Source organism: Cynara cardunculus (assembly GCF_001531365.2).
Source record: "Cynara cardunculus var. scolymus isolate 2C chromosome LG 6, CcrdV1, whole genome shotgun sequence".
Lineage (NCBI taxonomy): Eukaryota > Viridiplantae > Streptophyta > Magnoliopsida > Asterales > Asteraceae > Cynara > Cynara cardunculus.
The window spans coordinates 7,121,144-7,128,561 of NC_037533.1; the positions used below are offsets into that span (position 1 = coordinate 7,121,144).

At 34.3% G+C, this 7,418-nt stretch overlaps 1 pseudogene; it reads left to right on the plus strand.

Moving 5' to 3' along the window:
- Nucleotides 1-3,192: 3,192 nt before the first annotated feature.
- LOC112514105 lies at nt 3,193-6,473 on the plus strand (annotated as a pseudogene).
- The last annotated feature ends 945 nt before the right edge of the window (nt 6,474-7,418 follow it).

A 7,418-nucleotide genomic window follows, 5' to 3' on the forward strand; every position in this document is an offset into this window, starting at 1 on the left:
TTAAAAACATCTTAATATCTCTTTCTTTATTGCTTATAACTGGAACCGATGGATTTATTTCAACTCTTCCAATTTCAATTATGGCTGGTATCCCCATGATGGAAGTTAAAGTTTCTCTTAATTTTCCCATCTCTTTTGCCAACATATCTCYGGTCACATATTCAGGCTGAGGCATCTGCTCTTGATTAACATTTTCAGAATTGGATTCTCCATGGTCTACATGAGTTTCTGTTTAGCTATTTATGCCTCTAGTTTGCCCTCTTTCTCTGCCTCTGCCTCTGCCTCTACCTTTGCCTCTGCCTCTTCCTCTACCCTCTGATGTTCCAATGGGAGCAAGAATAGGGGAATCCTCTTCATCATTAGGTTTGGGGCAGGTGATCCTTTCAGACCTTCAGGATCGAGTAGTCATCTACAAATTTCAATGTTAATAATCACATTTTCACATTCTCAAATATAATAAAGTGTCCAAGTTCACTTATGTACCTGTAGATTCAAAATTACATTGGCCAGATGTAATTCGAATATACCTTACACACTAATCCCTTAACTTATCATATTTATTTTCAAATATGCTAACTATGTCTGGGACCCCTAATATGCAATGATAGAGTTTAAGTCTAGGCATCATGTTGTGAATACCTACATCCCTTAAACTCAGGCTCTGATACCACTTCTGTAACACCCCATATCTCACATTGCATATAACATATAATTCATCCAAAGAAATACATGTATTATCCCATTAAGTCCAAATTACAAGAAACTATATTACAAAATACACAACCCAAAAATTCAAAAATACATGTTCTTGTAGTACATAACATTCAACTTCAAAACATATCCATAGATTGATCTTCACATAGCTATGCATGCAGGGAAAAAATCATATTTTCCCTTTTACCTTTATTATCATTATACTCTGGTGTTTTTGCAATACATATTTAGAAAACAAAATGAGGGTTAGACCTGAAGGTCTAGTGAGTTCCTTTTTCCATTAGCTGGAGGGTGAAAATCACCAAAACATTATTTAAAATCAACTTTTCACATAATAGAAGCATTAATCCATAATTCATTTAGTCCATCGACTTTCTAGTTCAATAGACCAGACTTAAAAAAAATTCATCGATTAGTAGGACTAGAGCCCCTCTGGTTGCACTAACCAGAGCTTCTAGTTACACTAACCAGAGCCCATCTCAAGTTCATTATTCATATTATGACAAAGTCAAGTATATAAGATAGATAAAATGGTTCCTCAAGTATAAAAGAGTATAATACAAAGCTCATGCATGACCAGAGCTTCTGGTTCTACTAACCAGAGCCTCTGGCTCAAAAACCATGACCAACCAGAACCCCTCTAGCTCAAAAACCATGACCAACCAGAGCCCCTCTGGTTAAACGTGAAGGCCAACCAGAACCCCTTTGGTTTGTCCTTCTTTCTTAAAGTCATTTTGTATATGAAATTTTTCTAAGTTTAAAATAAAAATAAGAAGTCTTATGAACACTCTTAAAACACAATTCTTGACACAGAGCTCCTATCTAATAGATACAGAGCCTCCGATTTAAGTAAAAGATTTGTAAAAGACTTGTATCATAATCAAACCATCATCCAGAACCCCTTTCGTTTATGTGAGGAACAACTAGAGCCCTCTAGTTTCTTTCCAAGAACAACCAGAGCCTCTCTGGTTCACCTCTYTGGTTTCTCATAAATCAAACACTTTGTCAAAAACATTGTTTATCCAAAACCATTGGCCATAAGACAAGTTTTCCCCTTCTCAAGAACATCATTACTATCATTTCTAATAAGAGCAACATTCCTAAGTCCTCAAATCACAAAGAAGTAAGAACTCAAAACCATTGCAATCTTAAGAGATATAATAACAAGTAACAATCACACATACAAATGTCACCTTTATATCCAAAGGTACACCTCTCCTTGATATGCCACCCTTATAGCCGAAGGTACATCTCTTCTTGATATGCCACCCTTATCCTATGGTACACCTCTCCTTGATATGCCACCCTTATTTTCTCATCAAAATGTATAGATTTGTTCCAAACGAAGACAGATCGAAGTCATAACCGTCTTGAAGGAACATCCTCTATATTTTTAACCATCAAAAATTTTAGATTAATTCCAAACGAAGACATCCCGAAGTCACAACCGTCTTGTACGAATATCCTCTATAGTTTTCACTAATAATGGTTTGAAAATAGTTTTATCTCAGAACTTTGAAAATCAAGAACCAACAGTTCCTTTAATATCATTTTCCAAACTCAAAATCTCCTTTAATCCTTAAAATAGGATATCATCCACAATTGTTTTAAAGAAGCAAAATATTTCAAAATAGTTAATTCAGATTTATAAAGCTTAAATCAACTTGAAACAATCATCTTTCTTCATCAAAATCCACCTCAAAATCATATACTTCAAATAATATCATTTATGGATTTTAATAACAAAAACTAACCTTAATATGCACAGATTGGAAGATTTAATTACACAACAACTTCTTCCAGTAAACACAGATTCCTCAAATCACTTTTATGCAAGATTTTTTCTCAAGAAAAACCCTCACTGCCACACACACTCTTTTTCCTTTTCCCAGAGATTTTCCAAAAGATAAGATAGGGTTTATCCTTATCTTCTTTTATATATATCTTAACAAAGGTGGTGTAGCTTTATTAATATGAAACTCTTTTAGGGCGGTGCAAGTTTATTATACTAAATCTCTTTTCTTAACCACTAAGGTGCATACTATCATATTATAATAATATCCCATGTATGCATATTATCATGCGTGCATACATATATTTAAGCAACCTTCATGTATGTATAGAATCACATTCACATGTATATGTTCCATGCATCTATTTTAATTAGTCATGCACATTATCACATATTCACATATTATCACAAAAAGATTACCTCGACCATTGCTGATTTAAACCCAGGTTATCACAGAGGCTATGGCAATTTGACCGAAGAGTTGTCTATGATGGCCTAATAATCATTATACTTTCAAACATCATGACAAGAAAGTAGTTCTTGTATCACTATCTCCATAAGAAGTTCATGAGGATAAAATTAAAATAATTACTTCAAGGCGAGCAAGAGAAGCTGAAAAGAAAATTAATGAGAGTGGTAGATARAGAGAAAACAGAGAGATGATAAAAAAAAAAAGAGTGGTGAAAATGGGGAAAAGAAAAGAGAGAGAACAAGGTCAAAAATTTGTTGCAAAATCGAGTGAAGTCAAGAGGGTGATAGTTGAAAACAAGATAGTAAAGGTTTTGGTTTTCAAGGAGGCTTGTTTAAGTACTAATGAGCTAACCCAAAATCTTCGATGTTTTATTGTGAATCTTTTACAAGAATATAATGATGTCTTTACCAAGAAAGAGCCAAGTAGATTGCCACCTCTACATGGAATAGAGCGTCAAATTATTTTCATTCCAGGGGCTACTCTTCCAAATTGTTCAGCTTATAGAGCTAATCCCGTAGAGGCAAAAGAGATACAAAGACAAGTGATGGACTTTTTGTCAAGAATGAGGATTCAAGAATTCATGAGTCCTTGTTTTGTTCCCGTTATTGTGGTGCCCAAAAAGACAGGTGAATGGAGAATGTGCATCAATTGTAGAGCCATCAACAAAATAACGGTAAAGTATCGCTATCGTATTCCTATGTTATACGATATGCTAAATGAAGTGCTTGGGGATGTGATTTTTACAAAAAATGATCTTAAAAGTGGGTATTATCATATTAGAATAAGAGAGGGTGACGAGTGGAAAGCCGCATTCAAAACAAAATCTGGATTGTGTGAGTGGTTAGTTGGGCCTTTTGGGTCAACTAATGCGCCTAGTACATTCATGAGATTGATAAATCATGTGATGCATGAGTTTATTGGTAAGTTTGTTGTTGTCTACTTAGATGAGGTCTTGATTGTTAAAACATGGAAGAATACATGACGCATTTATGTGCTGTTTTGGACACCTTGAGGAATGAATCATTGTATGCTAACTTAAATAGATGCACATTTTGTATGGATAAAGTTGTTTTTCTAGGATTTGTTGTTATTGCCAAGGGAATTGAGGTGGATCTTGAGAAGGTCAACACAATCCAAGAATGGCCTATGCCAACGATTGTTTCAGATGTAAGAAGTTTTCACGGGCTTGCTTGCTTTTACAGAAGGTTTGTTCATGACTTTAGCACCATACCCGCCCCACTCAATGAACTTGTGAAAAAAGAGGTAAGTTTTCATTGGGGAGAAAAGAAACAAGATGCCTTTGAATTATTGAAGGAAAGGTTAACCTCTTCTCCTATTCTTGCATTACCAAATTTTGATAAAATGTTTGAAGTTGAGTGTGATGCATTCGGGGGAGGTATTGGGGATATTTCAATTCAAGAAAGTCATCCCATTGCATATTTTAGTGAAAAATAAAAAGAGGCACAGTTGAATTATCCAACATATAATAAAGAACTTTATGCTTTGGTAAGGTCTTTACAAACATGGCAACATTATTTGAAACCAAAAGAGTTTGTAATTCATACGGATCATGAATCTTTTAAGTATCTCTAAATACAAACATGGCAACATTATTTAAGCTAAGTAGAAGGCACATAAAGTAGGTTGAGTTTATTAAGTCCTTTCCTTACGTGATTAAATACAAAAACGGAAAAGAAAATATTGTGGCCGATGCATTGTCAAGACGTCATAGTCTCATCACCACTTTGAGTTCTAAACTTCTTGGATTTGAATCAATAAAGGAAATGCATGTGGATGATTTTGATTTTTCTTCTCTATATGTTGCATGTGAACATGGATCATGTGATAAATTTTATAAGCATGAAGGATACTTGTTTAAAGAAAACAAGTTGTGCATTCCAAACTGTTCTATGGGTGAATTGCTGGCGCGTGAGGCTCACGGGGGAGGTCTGATGGGTCACTTTGGTCTCCAAAAGACTTTAGATGTTTTGAAAGAACATTTCTTTTGGCCAAAAATGCATGAAGATTTAATAAATTTTGTGATAGGTGTGTAGCTTTTAAACAAGCCAAAACAAAATCTAAGCTTCATGGGTTGTATACTCCACTACCAATTCCTTATGAACCATGGGTAGACATATCCATGGACTTTGTGCTATGACTGCCTAGGACAAAGAATGGTTGAGATTCTGTTTTTGTCATTGTTGATCGCTTTTCCAAAATGGCACAATTTATTCCTTGTCATAAAAACAGATGATGCCTCACATAATGCTGACTTGTTCTTTAAAGAAATAGTGCGTCTACATGGTGTACCACATACTATTGTGAGTGATARGGATGTCAAATTTTTGAGTCACTTTTGGCATTTTCTTTGGAGTAAACTAGATACTAAACTTCTGTTATGTACTACAAGTCATCCCCAAATTGACGGGCAGACTGAAGTAGTTAATAGAACGTTGTCTCAATTACATAGAATCATTATTTCAAGGAACTTGAAAAGTTGGGAAAGTTGCTTGCCTTTTGTTGAGTTCTGATGTTCCCATAATCATACAAATTAGATCAATTGTTCAAGAACTTGAATCAAGATGAGTAGAGAGAGAGTTTCACCAATATTGATATTGTATTTCTTGAGAGAAAGTACAAATGATTAACAGCACTAATCAGAAATTATAAACTGAACAAATTACAATTAAGAGACTAAATCTTTTTTATACTAAGGAAATAGTAAATGCTAACTATTACAAAACAATTACAAAGGGAGAACTTGAATACAACTATAAAGCACATTCTTGAACCCAACAAGTTCTCTTATGATCGAAGTGTGCATTCTTCTACTAACTATTCTCCTTTTGAGATTGTATATGGATTCAATCTATTGAGTCCCATTGATTTGTTCCTATTCCCACTGAAGAGCGTACGCGTCAAGAAGAAAAAAGGAAGATTGAATTGGTGAAACAATTACATGAGAAGGTAAGACTCAACATTGAGAAGAAAACAGATCAATACATGAAGCAAGCAAACAAAGGTAGAAAGAGAGTTGTGTTTGAACCCGGAGATTGGGTTTGATTGCACTTGAGGAAAAAAAGGTTTCCGACAAAGAGAAGATCAAAGTTGCAGCCTAGAGGAGACGGACCATTCCAAGTCATCCAAATAATCAATGATAATGCTTATAAGTTAGATCTTCCTGATGAGTATCAAGTAAGCTCTACTTTTAATGTTTATGATCTTTCTCCTTATGATCTAGGTGATGATTCGTGGACGAATCCTTTCCAAGACGGAGAGAATGAGGAAGGACCACCTAACCAAACTTATAAAGCACCAAAAGATCCCTTAAAGATTCAAGATGTACCAATTACAAGATCAAGATCGAAACTAATCAAGGAAGCTTTGATGAGCTTAGTTGCAGAGATTCGAGCAAATGCATTAAAGTCCAATGAAGATATGCATGTAATGCATGATATTATGTTTATTGGAACTTTGGATAATCGAAGAAGTTAAAAAGAAGCATTTGTGTTGTAGATTGATAGTTTTTGGGCCACTTCAAAGAACAAACCGGTAACCATTATTTTGGAGCCAATATTGAACTATTTCCTTGGTCTAAAATTATATTTGAGCCCAATAAACTTGATTTGAATGCTCAATATGTTTTCTTGGCCTATCTTGAAGTTTAGGTGACCAAAAGTCTTAAGAATCAGTACATAAAACATGTCTAGATTCATGAATTAAAGGTGTGTCTTTAATTCTTGACTGAAATTTAAGTTAGCTATTAAGAGAGTCTTTTGGGGTGACTTTTATGATAACTGGGTTCTGGGTTATCACTCAAGGTAATTCTGGTTTGTCATATCAGGCAAGTTTTGTCTTAAATCTTTCCTGTTAAAGGAATGGTCTTTTAATTCAAAAGTTTTGATACTAGGAATGTTGAATCTCTATTCAAAGATATTTTATTGAGGTTCTTGGATATACATCTTTTTGCGTGATGTTGTGAACTACATCATTTATYTGTATTGCAGTATATTTCTAAGCAAATATTTCATTATCATATTTTGGTGTTCATCACCCTGCATTTGCAAAGAAGGGATTTACTCACTAGACYCGTATGGTCTAACCCTCATTTTCTGTTTTAAATTATGCAATGCAGGAATAGCTGGGTCCGGGGATATAAAAGGGAAAGGAAAAATGTGATTATTTTTCTAACCTGTGGTTTGTTTTTGAAGAAACATGTTATATTACATATAGTAGTACATGATTTGTTTTGGAAATTTTATATGTAAATTTTGTACATWWRGTAATCTTTGTACTAGTGGGACCTTTTGATGTAATTCATGTTTCTATGTAATGAAATATGTGTAATATGCAAATGTGGTGTTTGGGGGTGTTACAGAAGTGGTATCAGAGCCTTAGTTTAAGAGATTTAGGTATTCACAGCATGATACCTAGACTTAA